Below are 16,318 nucleotides of genomic sequence, written 5' to 3' on the forward strand. Positions count from 1 at the left end.
TTCTTGTACTTAGGCCGCTCACCAGCTTAATGGAAAATAGTCTTCTAAAATAAACAGTCTCTGTGATCTAGTACTTCGGTCTTCTAAACCAGAAAAGTAGAAAAACCTTTCCCTAGGACATCAAGAAAAAAGTTCCAACTGTACCATCAGTACCCAAAGCAGAAATTCTGAACTCCTCCCTGGAAGTTGCGAGTGAGGAGTGAAACGCTGTCACGTGCATGTTGAATTCTAGACTAATCCACTGCTTTGTGCATTAAACAGCCTCCCTCATTAAGACATTAGGATATCATATGTGATACAAAGTACGTGTGATCATACATGATACAAAGTAGAGCTGTTATTTGCCTGATACATAAAATTCTCTCTTTTTTTTTTTAATTTTTATTTATTTATGATAGTCACACAGAGAGAGAGAGAGAAAGAGGCAGAGACACAGGCAGAGGGAGAAGCAGGCTCCATGCACCGGGAGCCCGACGTGGGATTCGATCCCGGGTCTCCAGGATCCGCCCTGGGCCAAAGGCAGGCGCCAAACCGCTGCGCCACCCAAGGATCCCCTAAAATTCTCTTTTGTAAACTACGAGATACGATCGATCTTCTGTTGGATATTACTGATGGCACACGTCCCCATCAAGTCAAGTGAACCCTAGTTCCCCACGTGTATCAGAACCAACCACTTTCCTTAGTCACCAAACTGAGAAAGCGGTGACCCCTTCACAAACGTGCCCCTCTTCTTGCTCTGGGCCCATAACATGAAGGTTTGGGGACATGACCCCTATCTGGCATCTGGCTCTTACTTCAGGACCTTCCTACATAGAAGTACCCACTCCTCCCCCTCTTGTAGTTGAGATTGTATTAAATACTATTTACTCTCTCAACCACCGTAAGGTATTATTTAGTCCATGCTCTGAGGATATAGAGAATTTTACACATACTGGTGTTTATCAAATAAAAATTGAGGAAACACCCCTTCCCCCACCAAAGACAAACTGTATTTATTAACAATCTTGCCAACCTCCCCAAAACAAGGTTGAAATAAAACGTATAATCCTACTTTCCCGCATCCTATAATAAACATGTAAATCACAAATTAAACATTAGACATATTTTAGCCAAGATCCTTAATTAAATGAAAACTTCGGGCAGCCCGGGTGGCTCAGCAGTTTAACGCTGACTTCAGCCCAGGGCATGATCCTGGAGACACAGGATTGAGTCCCACGTTGGGCTCCCTGCATGGAGCCTGCTTCTCCCTCTGCCTGTGTCTCTGCCTCTCTCTGTGTATCTCTCATGAATAAATAAAATCTTAAAAAAAAATTAAATGAAAACTTCAAACTTCTAAAGTCTATGGACCAGAAAAATTTACCTCCAGTAGTTTAATATCAACATACCTGTTTAATTCAGAGTGTCAGTGGACAGTGATCCCCAGGTCTAATTCACTAGTGCAGCCTAGTAAAGCAGGGACTGCAAACGCCTAAGCCTACTAACTCCATAAACACATGCATTTGGTCCTATTCTATTAATTCTTAATAAAATTCTGCAAGTATCCACATCCCTCTAGAGCACTAATGATCGCAAGGAACAGGAATGACGCCAACTAAAAAGTAGTTTATGATGCCTTGCTTAACCACACACACCCTCACGGCAAACAGCAGTGATAAACAGCCATAAACCTAAGTTTGTCTAAATTGTATTAACTTACTAGGGCGGGTGAGCTTTGAGCCAGCTGCTGAAGTCCTACCATTAACCCCAAATAAATGAAATTTTCGGTGTGATGTTAAAGATACCCTCACAATAAAGATTAAATTAAGAGAGAGAGTGGGGGGAGCCGGGGTAGGAGGGGAGGGAGAGGGAGAGGCTCACGCTGACCACTGAGCACACAGTCAGCTGCAGGCTCCCTCCCACAAGCCTGAGATCCTGACCTGAGCAGAAATCAGTCTGCTGCTTAGCCGACTGAGCCACCCAGGTGCCCCAAAATATTTTAGGTTTTTTTTTTTTTTTTAAGATTTTATTTTATTTATTCATGAGGGACACAGAGAGAGAGAGGCAGAGACACAGGCAGAGGGAGAAGCAGGCTCCATGCAGGGAGCCCCACGTAGGACTCCATCCCGGGATCCCGAGGCCACAAAGTGAGCTGAAGGCAGGCGCCCAACCGCTGGGCCACCCAGGCGTCCCTATATATTTTTTTTTTCGTCCCTAGGTTTTTAAGTGCTCCCTAACCCAGCACGGGACTCAAACTCAAGACCCCAAGATCAAGAGTCATACGCTCTACCAACTGAGCCGGCCAGGCACCCCTCTCGCCAGAAACTTAAATTTTAATTAGGCTATAAAATGCCATAGCTGAAATAAAAGTAAACCATGAAAGTGACTTTAACATTCCCAATTATGTGATGGCTAAGACTCCAACATACCCCGCTATGCTTAGCACTAAACCCAAATGATTATTAGAGCCGAATTCTTCACTAAAGTACAGAAAGAATAACCTCCAACTTAACCAGGTTGGCATTTTATTGGCCTTCTATGGAGCCTACATCGCCCTAGAGAAGCCCAGTCCGTCAGCGACAAGCCCCAGGGAACCCTACCGACCCTGCAAACTCTAAGAAGCGAGTGCAGCGCCGCAAACCTGAAAGCATTAGGTTGAAGTGTGGCTTATGGGGTAGAAATAAAAAGGATTGCCTTTTCTACTTGAAGATTTCATTGCACCTAAACATATGAAATTGAAAACAAAAGGAGGACCTAGTAGTGAATTAGGAACCGAGCTGCGCCGCGTTGGGCCGAGAAGCCGGGCACACAGCTCGCCCGCCCTCAGAGCCAGGCCCAGGCGAACGGCGCTCCCCGTGGCCGTGGCCACACAACATCTAGGAGACCAGCCGAGTGGGAAGGGGGCTCGCGTGGATCTCCGTGTGGCTTCCCTAGAGCTCCTAGTGGACACCCAGCGGACGTCATCTTAAGTGACTGTGTGCAACCGAAGCTAGCCCAGGCCACAGCCTCAGCCCACCAGTTAGAGACCCAGAGGGCAGCACGGACGGCCCCGAACTCACTTCCCTGACGCCAGAGAGCAACCCCCCAAGGCCAGCGGCTGCCCAACAGCTTCCGCCCAGCAGAGGGGACAGCCCGCCTGGAGAAGGGCAGGCCAGACGGACATGGCAGACGGAGATGCCCAATGACGCCAACGCCCCCCCAACGCCACGACCTGCAGTAGGTGTGGGTGGCACCCAGGGGCCCGTGTGCAGATTCAGGATCCAAGGCTCAGTCACAAGGCAGGGTTCTACGGGGCGAGCAGGCTGGGGATGAAGGAATCTAAGCCTGGAGCATCCGAACAGTGGGGTGGCTGGGGGGCTCTGGGCAAGACTCTATGGGAGCAGCAGCCAATTCTAAGAAATAAACCACATCCACATGCTACTAAACAGCAAATATGTCAAGCAAGACATCAGAAAGAGGAAATAAAAAAAAATACCCGGAGACCAATGAGAAAACAATGGTCTAAAAATCTTCGGGATGCAGCAAAAACAGCTCTAAGAGGGACATTTGTAGCGATACAGGGTGACCTCCAGAAACAAGGAAAACCTCAAGTAAACATCTGACCTTATAACTAAGGGAACTAGAAAAAGAACAAAGCCCCAAATTAGAAGAAGGAAAGAAATCATAAAGATCGGAGTAGAAATAAATAAAAAGGAGACTCTTAAAAAAAAAAAGCAGGAGACAATATCAGCAAGACTAGGAGCTGACTCTTGGGGAAGGTAAAGATGATAAACCTCAGGGCACGTGGCTGCCTCAGTCAGAGGAGCGTGGGACTCTCAGTCTTGGGATCCTGAGCTCAAGCCCCTTGTTGGGTACAGAGACTACTTAAATAAAGATTAAAAAAAAAAACAAAAACCTTTACCCAGACTGATTAAGAAAAACAGAGAAGGCCCAGATAAGTAGTATCCGAAATTAGAGAGAAGTTGCAATGAACTCCAAAGAAATACAAAATATTTTTTTTAAGTCATTCCAAAAAAAAAAGGTCTACTAACAGGTTGGACACCTTAGAAGACATGGATAAATTTCTAGCAACAAACAATCTTGCAAGACTGAATCAAGAAGAAATAGGAATCTGAACAGACTGATAACCAGTAAATAAAATGACTTATCAAAAAACTCCCAGTAAACCGAAGTCCAGGACCAAACAGCTTCACAGTTAAATTCTATCAATAAAGTAGAGTTGATACTTGTTCTTGTCAAACTCTTCCAAAGAACTGAAGAGGGGACGCCCGGGTGGCTCAGCGGTTTAGCACCTGCCTTTGGCCCAGGGCGTGACCCTGGAGTCCCGGGATCGAGTCCCACGTCGGGCTCCTTGCATGGAGCCTGCTTCTCCCTCTGCCTGGGTCTCTGCCTCTCTCTCTGTGTCTCTCATGAATAAATAAATAAATAAAATCTTTAAAAAACATCAAAACAAAAACAAAAACAAAAAAACCCCAAAGAACTGAAGAGGAAGGAATGTCTCAAATTCATCCTATGGAGGCTAGGATTACTCTAATACCAAAACCAGACAAGGACATTGCAAAGAGAGAGAGAGAGAGAGAGAGAGAGAGAGAGAGAGAGAGAGGGAAATCACACCCGGTATCTGTGAACACAGATGCCACAATCCTCAACAAAATACAGCACACCACATTCACCAACCCACTGCAATGACCATTCCTGACAATCAGGCAGGCTCTACTCCAGGGATGACAGGATGGTTTAACAGACACGAAATCAACTCAATATAGCACATGAGCAAAATGAGAACTAAAAATCATATGCTCATCGCAAAAGATGTGGAGGAAGCCCCTGACTAAATTCAACCGCCACATTCATGACAAAAACTCAACAAACTGGGCAGAGAACAAGTATCCTTCATATAATCAAGGCCATAAATGGTAGAAGCACTGGTCAGCGGGAGAAAAGTGGAAAGCTTTCTGCCAAGATCATGGAAGAGGTAAGGATGTACACCCTCACCGGAGAGCTCCGAGCCCTAGTCACAGCAGTCACAAGGGAAAGGAAGCGAAAGGCACCCAAATTCGTACTGCACTTGATCTTAGCAAAAGGCAGAGAAGCCAGCTGGCATCCAAAGTGGTAAGGAAGAAAGAAAACTCACCAGTTGCAGATGACAGGATACGGAATACGGGAAACCCTAAACACTCCACCAAAAAAACCTATCAGGACTAAAAAAAAATTCAGTAAGGTAGTAGGATACAAAAATACACAGAAATCAGTTGCATTTCTATACACTAATAGGAAAATAACAAAGAGGGGAATTCAGGAAACCGAATCCCATTTACAATTACATCAAACAGTGTAAAATGCAACCACGGAGATAAAAGGCTTGTGCTCTGAAGATTGTCAGACATCGAGGAGACCAGTAGATGACGACACGAGCAAATGGAAACATATACATGCTCGTGAGTTAGAAGAATATTGTTCAAATGTCCGTTCAACCCACAGCAGTGTGCAGTCGACGCGATCGCCATCAAAATGCCGCTAGTACTTTCCCGTGTATTAGAACAACAACAACAGAAATGTCTAAAGTTTGAGGGGTTTTGTTTTGTTTTGGTTTTAGATTTTTTTGAGTAAGTAACCTCTGCACCCAACGTGGGACTTGAACTCATAACCCCAAGATCAAGAGTCACATGTGCTACCGATGGAGCCAGCCAGGTGCCCCCTTAAAAACCTCAAATTCTTAAGGGATGGCAAACGACCTCACTAGCCCAAGCAATCTTGAGAAAGGAGGACGAAGCTGGTCCTGTTGAAACCCCAGGCTTCACGACAAAGCCGTCGTCACCAAAAACAGTACGGAGTTGGTACAAAAACAGAGAAAGGACCAACAACATGGAAACCCAGGACCCAGAAATAGGTCAGGGCCTGTGTGGCCAATTGGTCTGCGGCAAGGGAGGCAGGACCGTGCGGTGGGGAGAGATGGGCTCGTCCCTGAAGGTGTGGGGAAGGCCCACGGCCACGCGTGGGGCGATGCGACCACTACCTGCTTGTCCCGGACGGGGAAGCTCCAAGCGGGTTAAAGACCCGAGCACATTAAACTCCTTGCAGCCTCCGGGACGGCCAGCTCCTGCCCGCGGCCTCCGCAGTCTCCTGACGGGCTTCCCCGGGGAGAGGAGCCAAAGCCAAAGTGCCCAACGGTCACTGCGTGAGAGTGAAGTGTCTGCACAGCAAGAGGGCAGCGGGGATGAGCCACTGACGGCGACACAGCCGCGAAGGACTCCGCGTCGCAAGCAGCTACGGGGCCTTTTCCACTTGACGCCAAGAAGGCAGAGTGTTGCTGAGAAAGTGGGGCTTTTCCTAAAGAAGACGTGCACACGGCTGACACACGAGGCGGTGCTTGTGTCCCCCGCGGTCGCCGAGACGCCGTCGGGACCCAACGAGGGGCCACCCGGGCTCGTGGGAACGGCCAGATGAAGAACCACGGGACCCAGTGGGGGAAATGTAGAGAAGGGGACCCTCATCACTGTTGGCGGGGGCGCGGCCCGTGCAGCCGCTGCGGATGACCACGTGGAGGTTCCCAAAAAATAAAAATAAATGAAGAGCCCTTGAGATAGAAGCACCACTCGACTCGGTAACTCCACGTCTGGATATTTCCCCGAGGATGAGGAGAGCCGCGATGTGAAAAGACACAGGCCCCTGTGCTGGCTGCTCCCGAGGGCCAGGATGGGGAGCAGGCCACGGGCCTGCAGAGAGGCGAGTGGGGCGCAGTGCTCGGGTTAGGGGCGGGGGGCGGGGGTGAAATCTTGTTATTTGGAACAATATGGATGGGCCTGGAGGGTAGGACTACGAGAAGCAAGACAGAGAGCAAGACAAATAGTGGATTATCTCACTTCTACCTGGATTCCAAGAGACAGAAACAATGAAATGAGCACCAGACACAGAGCCCCAAGGACAGGGAGAAGCCAGTGGCCACAGGCACAGAAGGGCGCAGGAGGGGCGCAGGAGGGGCACAGGAGGGTGATCGAGGTAAAGGGCGCCGAGGGGTCACCGCTGGCACCTTGGACGTCAGGAGGCCGCGGAGATGAAGGTGCAGCAGAGGGGACGTGGTGCAGACCCTGGGGGGGGAGCGCTCCACAAGCAGCGGCACGGCCAGCAAGGGACGGGGCTCTCCAGCCCCACATCACATGGCCGCCGGGCCTAGCAGCAGCCGTACCTAAAACCTGGGGGGACGCCTGGGAGGCTCAGTGGTTGGGCTTCTGCCTTCAGCTCAGGGCGTGACCCCAGGGTCCTGGGATCGAGTCCCGCGTCGGGCTCCCTGCGTGGAGCCTGCTTCTCCCTCTGCCTTGGTCTCTGCCTCTGTCTGCGTCACGTGAATAAATAATAAAACCTTTAAAAAATAATTTTAAATATGTGAATGCAAAACCAAAAAAAAAAAAACCAGGGAAAAATATTGGCATATATATAAAATATATATATATTTATAAGTCAAATAAAATATTTACAAATAAAAGTATAGGAGCAAGAAATTCTAACTGGTGCTGTAGAGAAAGTCCCGCAAGGGAATGATGAACGCGGCTCACCCCACCTGCGGCATTAATGATTTAACTCCAACAATCCCACAGGGGAATTTAAGTTAAACACCCTGAAACCAGAGGCGTTTCTGTCCGTCATCAGTTTCTGAAAACAAGCTTGTCGGTCTAAGCGAAATAATGAGGTTTGTAGGTGCAAGTGAGACGCCTTGGGAGCCCGGTAGCAGCTGGAACAGAGTCAGAGTTAAAGCAAAACTCTGAGTTTACCTAAAAAAACAATAACTCTAACATGGATTTAAATATGACTCCTGAGCGTTAGCGGAAGACGCAGGACACGAGCTTCCCGGGAGAACGGGGCGCAGGCAGGACGAGAAGCAGCGTGGAAGTGTCCACGCCGCTCAACGGGGCTTGGTGGCAAAGTGAGTGGCCACCTAGTGCCGGACCCACCGACGGGGCGGCGCTGCCCCTGAGTCATGGGGGGCATCCCCCACACACGCTTGTGTCAGGGCCGGGCGATCGCCCACAGTTAACCATAAAGAAAAAAACCAGGGCAGCCTGGGGGGCTCAGCGGCTGAGCATCTGCCCTCAGCCCAGGGCGTGACCCCGGGGTCCCGGGATCGAGTCCGGAGTTGGGGTCCCCGCAGGGAGCCTGCTTCTCCCTCTGCCTGTGTCTCTGCCTCTCTGTGTGTGTCTCATGAATAAATAAATTAATTTAAAAAAAAACCCCAAACCTTAATTGTTTCTGAGCCTGCGTGTTAAGGGCTGTGCTGGGGGATGCAGGAGGGGCTGGGGCCTGGTGAGTATGAGCCCTCATTCTGGTTGCCAAGGCCACAGCATTGGTCCCCTCCCAACGGGGACTCGGTGCCCGGCGGGGGGGACCTCCTGTCTCTTCCTTTTTGTCAGCGAGATGGACGCTCCCGTGAAGATGGGGGTGACAGATGGGAACGCAGAGCAGCGGGGGGTTAATCGGCCCCCAAGCCCCGGACCTCAGCAGCACAGCGCGGGGACTAAGGACCTCGGCCAGTACAAGCCCCTGAAACCCAGATGTGCAGGTCCGGCTGTGGGTCCTCTACCCTCCCAAGAACCTGTCCACAGACCTGGGTGCGCTGGGCCTGGGCCCGACCCCATTGTAGAGTTCACCCGCACGGGGGGGGAGGGGGGGCGGCCCTGGCTCCACTGGTGGTTCCTTGGGGTCGCGGCCCCACGTGAGCTGAGCTCGGACAGAGCCTCCCGGCCGCCTTCCACCTGCTTCTCCCAGCGCCGAAGGGCCGGAGGCCTCGGCCCCTTCATGTCAAGCCCCTGCGAGCTGCTGGAGGACATGGTCCACCCTGCCACTCGCCCTGCTCCAGGACACAGTGTGTAGGGAGCCACAGGCCCTGGAACACGTTCCCTTTGCTGGCTGGAGGGCCCATTCCTCTCCTTCACCATATTTAGCACTGACCTGTCCCATCAGGTCCCCTCTGCACAGCCCGGCCCTGCTCACACTATGTGAGTCAGAAGTACAGGGCTATGTCCAACCCCACGCGGGCCGGCCGGCATCAGACCTCGGGGACCGCTCCACACCGTGGCCGAGGCCATCACTACAGGTGTTCAAGACCCGTCACCCCCCAATATCATCATTAACAGGTTAGTGGCACATTGCGCCTATCTCAGCCCTTGCTTTGGCCCCAACGACATGAGTCCTGTCACCCAAACCGTATCCGTCGATGGACGGAAACCGGGGTGCACTGTTCCTATCAGCCGTTTGGAGCCCAGCCACGCGTCCTATCCTCTGGTGGGGATGAACCTCACGTTCAAAATACACATGTGTCGCAGGGAGAAGCCCCACTGCACGAGCAGCTGCTGTTCCCGCCTGCGCTTCCCTAGGGCTTCGCAGAACAGGGCTCGACCTCTTTGGGTGGGCAGCCAGCGGCTTGCTCGGCGTCTCACCCACGGTCACAAACCACTGATCACTGTCAACAGACCTGAAAAGTGTCGTCACTGGCACTGCAGCTGGACTTTAGGTGCTGGCTGGAGCCTTTCTACCCAAACCAGGTCAACCTGGCGTGACACCGGGGTGACCAGATTTACCGCGCATGCAGTTGACTGCCTGGACATGCTTAGTGACCCCCGGCCCCGAGTCAGACCTAGTAGAACTGGAGGGTTGAAACAGGCTAGTCCTACTAGTACTCGGAGCCCCAATTTTGCATCCCCCCCGCCCCCGCACCGATTCGTAAGTTTGGGAGGTCTTCCCCCATCATTTCCACTGCTACAAACGCCACGGACCCCTTTCTCCTGGCCATCCAGCTCCCATGGGAGCTTCCGTTGACCGAACCCACTTTTTCCTCCTCCACGCAGCAGGTGGGAACCCAATTTTAGGCGCTATTGACTTTTCTACCCCAATGATCACTGTAGGACCTCCGGCTAGATCTCAGCCGCAAACAGCACTATTTGTTGGACATATCCTAGTAACCGCCCGCCTCGCACTACCACCCAGGACAGTCCCCATAGCCAGGATCCTCAACACCCCACCATCTCAACACCGCTTCCTCTGGTCCCGCAGCGGGGCAGCAGTCCAACTTAGCGTCCACCTTGTTGGGAGGCCTTGGCCACATGGAAGCTTCTGTCTTCTTTCTTACCTGGCTTTGGGATACATTTTTATATCCTCGTGTATTATTTAGGGGGAAAAACCCCAATCTCTTGGGTAATAGGAATAGTCTGAGCCGCAGTGGCTATCCGCTTCCTGGGCTGTGTCACTCATGATCCTCCCCACGCGTGCACAGGAGGGAAGGACTTAAGTTATGCTCAAGTATCTACACCAGCTGCTCCAACGACCGCCATCCCCATGGGAATAGAGGGATTTCGACGACCAGCAACCCTCCATGGCGGCAACGTTGCGTGATCACCACATTAGGAGACTCAGCTTTTCTTTTCTTATTTACGCTAAGGGGCTCACCAGACGCCCCTGCTAAATCTGCCTCTGTCGTGCTTCATGGTGTGCACCGTGTGGCCGCACATTTTCATCGGGTCCAATCGACAGGAGCAAGTACTCACCACCGTTCACGAGATGCCTCATTACGCGCGTCACCGCTCAGCACAGACAACCCCCCCCCCCGCCCCCGGGCAAAAGTCTGTTGTACAACTATGTCGGTGTGAGTAGAACTCTCTCTACACAGCACTTCCTTGGCCTTCCGGCGATACCAGGACTTCTACTGTGACTCACCCAGGTGCGCACACACCATGGAACACCGTCCCTTCGATGGTTTCGGGCATTAACGGCAACGCAGTTGCTGTAATTTGAGAAGCCCTTGCAGGCCCACAAGGTGTGTCCGTGGAGTGAACAGCTGCCAACCTAGCAGGGCTGCACGGCTGCCCTCTACCTTATCAAACCTTCGAAAGATCTACTTCTGTCGATGTGAAATAAGGAACTGAACCAGCTCGCACTGGTTCACCCCCACTGGGTCTTTCTCAGTAAGTTAAGACGTTAGTATCAATCCCGCGACGTCGTCAAAGTTAAATTATAGGTCTGGAAAACCCTTGCATCTTCCTGGCACATTCATTCCCTCTAAGCAGCAGCTGCTGCTAGGGAACTTTTATATCGTCAGGACCACACACTAGAGATCGTTTCCCTAATTAGTTCTTTTTTTTCTTTTAACATTTTATTTATTCATGAGAGACACACAGAGAGAAGCAGAGACCCAGGCAGAGGAGAAGCAGGCTCCATGCAAGGAGCCCGACGTGGGACTCGATCCCGGGTCTCCAGGATCACGCCCTGGGCTGAAGGCAGACGCTCAACTACTGAGCCACCCAGGCGTCCCCCCTAATTCATTCTTTAGTCCTCACGTTATTTCATGAGCAACTAACTCACGTAAGTGCAACAGATACACATAAAGTACATTCACCTGCTACTATCCTAATTTTAATTACTCACCTTTATCACAAATTCTTTCTAACAAAGGATAGGATCCTTTCCTGACTATGAAAACTACAGGTCACCAATGATGACGAAGCTGTGAATGCACAGGTGACAAAGATGAGGCGCTGATTCTATCTAATTCCTTCCACGGAGCTGCTGCAGCAGCCTGTCACGCTGTCCCACCTGTGGAAATAACAATCTGGAGCCTCATTTCCTCTGAAGACGTCTTACGGTCATGAGCCATTGTCCCCTCCTTTGGGCTAAAGACAGATGCCACTCCAGGGGACCTGAATCAAACAACCCCAACATCCACATGACCAGACAGATGCTATGGACAAGGTTCGGAAATTTGTGGTTCAGAGGATGGCTTCCTTCTTGACGCCCTTGAGTTAGTTTCATCAGTTATCTCAAAACAATGACGTGTGTCTCTATTACAAAATCATTAAGAAGCTAAGTAGCGTTAAGCCTTCCAGGTTCAAGACCAAGTTTTGCCTTTTCCCGGATGGTCAGCCACAACTGGAGGAGTCAACATGATGGCTATACTGCGGTAGCTCTGGTCCTATTCACTGTGTTTCAGTTAAAAATTCCAGCACATTCTTATCCTTCCTTTCGGAGCTAAAAACATGAAAACCCTGTACCCCTTAGGAAACAAAAGGAACAGAGACTTATTCACAACCTTGATATGTGATTACCTGCTATTATTCCAATTATTTTATTTCCAGGTATTTGGAAGCTCCCTAACTGCTTAATTTCTATCCGAAAATGATGAATTCAGCTTACGCCAAAACAAAATCATAGCCATTCAAAATCATAAATGACAGGCCCGATGCCCAGAACGGAGCCTGTTGTACCTACTGGCTGCGGGGCCTCTGCCCCTGCTACACGGCTCTCAGTCCATGTAAGGATGCTCGTTCCCCCACAAGTGGGGACGATGATTTTCCTGGTTTCCTCCACAAAACAGCATTTTGGCCCCTTTCCTGCCCAAAGGGTCACCACCCCACTTACTCCTCTGTTAGCAACATCGCCACCATTAGCCTATTCAAGGGCCCAGTAGTCTCGGGATAGACGGGGAGCCGTGCACGGGCCTCCAGCTGCCGGTGCCTTCCTGGGGGGCCAGGGTGGGCTGGTGGCGGGGGGGTGTGTGTGTGTGTGTGCCGCGGTCTTCAGGCTTCGGAAGGTTTGAATTCAGGCGTCCTGCTCAGGCCACTCACAGGTGCTTATTCATAGCAACAGCATAATGACCCCTGCTGTTCCTGGTCCTCTCTTTCCCTGCGGACCCCACTTTCCCTGTTGCTGAGGTCAGGCCCACTGCCTCTTGCTGACCACCTTCTCGGTCCCCCCTTTCCCTGTGGACCCCACTTTTCCCATCACTGGGGATCGGTCCCACTGCCTCTTGCTGACTGACTGCGCCTCCTCCTACCTCCCTGCTCACACGGGTCACCTCTGTCCCCGCCCGACTCGGCCCCAAGTCCAGCGCCTTCATGTCAGGGAGCCCTCCGGGCGCTTCTATCTTATCTTGTTTTGGCTTCATGGTGCCCCAGACGGGAGGGGGGCGCCCACGGGCCCTGCGGGGCATGACCCCGGGGGCAGGTGGATCCCGCCCACTGGTGCTCTGGAGTCCACGCGGGATGCCTGCGGGGGGCCGGGGTTAGGGTCCCCGGAGCCCCTCCGTCGCCCCCGTGACCTGCACGGCTGGTGCCCGCGGTCCCTCCTTCGCACAGGTCCTGGGCTCCGGGCGCAACGGGGGTCCCTGGGGGAAAGGCCGGTGACCTCCGGTGACCTGGCCAGCGGCCCGAGCTCGCAGGCTCCCGTCGCCCTTGGCGCCCCCCAACCTTCTCCTCTTCGGTCCCCTCCCGGGGGAACAGACAGGGGAGCCGCGCACCGTCACCCCCCTTGCAGGAGAGGAAACTGAGGCACGGAGCGAGGAAAGTGCTCAGCTCTGCTCGGAGCCAGGCCCCCGCCCAGCTGGCAGCCCTCACGGGGCTTCCGCACGCCCCGACTGGGGTGGGGGCTGGAGAGACCTGAGCGGGGAGGGGGGGCAGGCCGGGGCGTGCCGGGGGTGGGGGTGGGGGGAAGGGGCGGAGAAGGGGGGGTGGAGGGGGGTAGAAGGGGGGACATGGGGGGGGCTGCTTCGGGCCAGGGGGAGGGGCCACGCGGGGAGGGGCCACACGAGGAAGGGACACCCGTCAGCTCTGGTCACCCGGGAGGGCTCACGCGGGTGCGGCCCCTCCGCCGTCCTGCCAGGGGCCGTGCTCCCCACCGCCATCGCACCTTGGCTCCTCCTTGCCCCCAGACCCCGCTCCTGGGCCACCGACACCCGCACGCACACCCGCACGCACACCCGCACGCACAGCCGCATGCACAGCCGCATGCACAGCCGCATGCACAGCCGCATGCACAGCCGCATGCACAGCCGCATGCACAGCCGCATGCACAGCCGCATGCACAGCCGCATGCACAGCCGCATGCACAGCCGCATGCACAGCCGCATGCACAGCCGCATGCACAGCCGCATGCACAGCCGCATGCACAGCCGCATGCACAGCCGCATGCACAGCCGCATGCACAGCCGCATGCACAGCCGCATGCACAGCCGCATGCACAGCCGCATGCACAGCCGCATGCACAGCCGCATGCACAGCCGCATGCACAGCCGCATGCACAGCCGCATGCACAGCCGCATGCACAGCCGCATGCACAGCCGCATGCACAGCCGCATGCACAGCCGCATGCACAGCCGCATGCACAGCCGCATGCACAGCCGCATGCACAGCCGCATGCACAGCCGCATGCACAGCCGCATGCACAGCCGCATGCACAGCCGCATGCACAGCCGCATGCACAGCCGCATGCACAGCCGCATGCACAGCCGCATGCACAGCCGCATGCACAGCCGCATGCACAGCCGCATGCACAGCCGCATGCACAGCCGCATGCACAGCCGCATGCACAGCCGCATGCACAGCCGCATGCACAGCCGCATGCACAGCCGCATGCACAGCCGCATGCACAGCCGCATGCACAGCCGCATGCACAGCCGCATGCACAGCCGCATGCACAGCCGCATGCACAGCCGCATGCACAGCCGCATGCACAGCCGCATGCACAGCCGCATGCACAGCCGCATGCACAGCCGCATGCACAGCCGCATGCACAGCCGCATGCACAGCCGCATGCACAGCCGCATGCACAGCCGCATGCACAGCCGCATGCACAGCCGCATGCACAGCCGCATGCACAGCCGCATGCACAGCCGCATGCACAGCCGCATGCACAGCCGCATGCACAGCCGCATGCACAGCCGCATGCACAGCCGCATGCACAGCCGCATGCACAGCCGCATGCACAGCCGCATGCACAGCCGCATGCACAGCCGCATGCACAGCCGCATGCACAGCCGCATGCACAGCCGCATGCACAGCCGCATGCACAGCCGCATGCACAGCCGCATGCACAGCCGCATGCACAGCCGCATGCACAGCCGCATGCACAGCCGCATGCACAGCCGCATGCACAGCCGCATGCACAGCCGCATGCACAGCCGCATGCACAGCCGCATGCACAGCCGCATGCACAGCCGCATGCACAGCCGCATGCACAGCCGCATGCACAGCCGCATGCACAGCCGCATGCACAGCCGCATGCACAGCCGCATGCACAGCCGCATGCACAGCCGCATGCACAGCCGCATGCACAGCCGCATGCACAGCCGCATGCACAGCCGCATGCACAGCCGCATGCACAGCCGCATGCACAGCCGCATGCACAGCCGCATGCACAGCCGCATGCACAGCCGCATGCACAGCCGCATGCACGCATGCACAGCCGCATGCACAGCCGCATGCACAGCCGCATGCACACCCGCCCCGCCCCGCCCCGCACACGCACACGCAGCTCCCCTGTTGCCTCCTGCTCACGGTGCAGGGCCTCGGGGCATCCCCCCGCCCTCGCCTCACGCGGTCCCGTGGTCACGCCTACACTTGGTCGCGACGCCTGCAGCCTCTCCAGGGTCTCAGTGGGGTTAGAGGTCCCATCCCGCCCTCCGACCACCCTTTCCGTCCTTCCAGATCATTCGGTCCTGTCCGGCGACAGTCTGCGGCCCGTGGGTCTCACCAGCACTTACTGAGCCCTGCTCCCCGCCCCACTGCCTAGTTGCCCCGGAGCCGGGGTCTCCCCCGTAACCACACCTGGCAACTTCCGCGGCGCCGCGCCCCTACCGGGTGGGGGACCCCGGGGTCTCGTGGGGACCCTGCCCTCCGGCCGCCCTGACCTGCCCCCGCCGCCCCGCAGACGCCACTGCCCGCCCTGCGCAGCCCCTGCTCGCTCTGCTCTCCGGGAGGACCGCTCTGCCGCCGCCTCCCCTCCTCCCCTGCCCTGGGTGCCCGGCCTCCCCCTCCCCCGCTGGTCCTGGGCCTGTTCCCCCTCCCCTCCCCTTCCCCCTCCTCCTCCCCCTCCCCGGCTGGTCCTGGACCCCATCCCCCCCACCCCCCAGGCTCTGTGCACCTCGCTCGCTCCCTGCACGTGGACGTCTGTCCAAGCGCCACCTGCCCAGGGAATCCTGTGCAGCCCACGGCCTGAAAGAGCGCAGCCAGCGACCTGTGGGCCCTAAGGGCTCAGTTGTTCCCCACCACCCCTCTGCCAGAAACTGCCTCCTTACCTGTTGGCTTGTTGGTGCTCTGTCCCCCCATCTAGAACCTTCGCGGCCTAGGGGCAGGACCGGTCTCTGGGCACCTTGGCATCCTAAGCACCTAGAACGGGCCCCACAGGCAGTGACCAAAAGTATTCATCAACAGTGAGGGCGTTAAAAACCGCTCAATGGGAAAAGCGTCTTTCTTTTTCATGTAACCTTTTTTTATTCCTTTAAAAAATTTTTTTATTCCTTTTTAAAAATTTTTATGTATTTATTCCTGAGAGACAGAGAGAGAGAGAGAGAGAGAGGCAGAGA

The sequence above is a fragment of the Vulpes lagopus genome, chromosome 8 (genome assembly GCF_018345385.1).
Source record: "Vulpes lagopus strain Blue_001 chromosome 8, ASM1834538v1, whole genome shotgun sequence".
NCBI lineage: Eukaryota > Metazoa > Chordata > Mammalia > Carnivora > Canidae > Vulpes > Vulpes lagopus.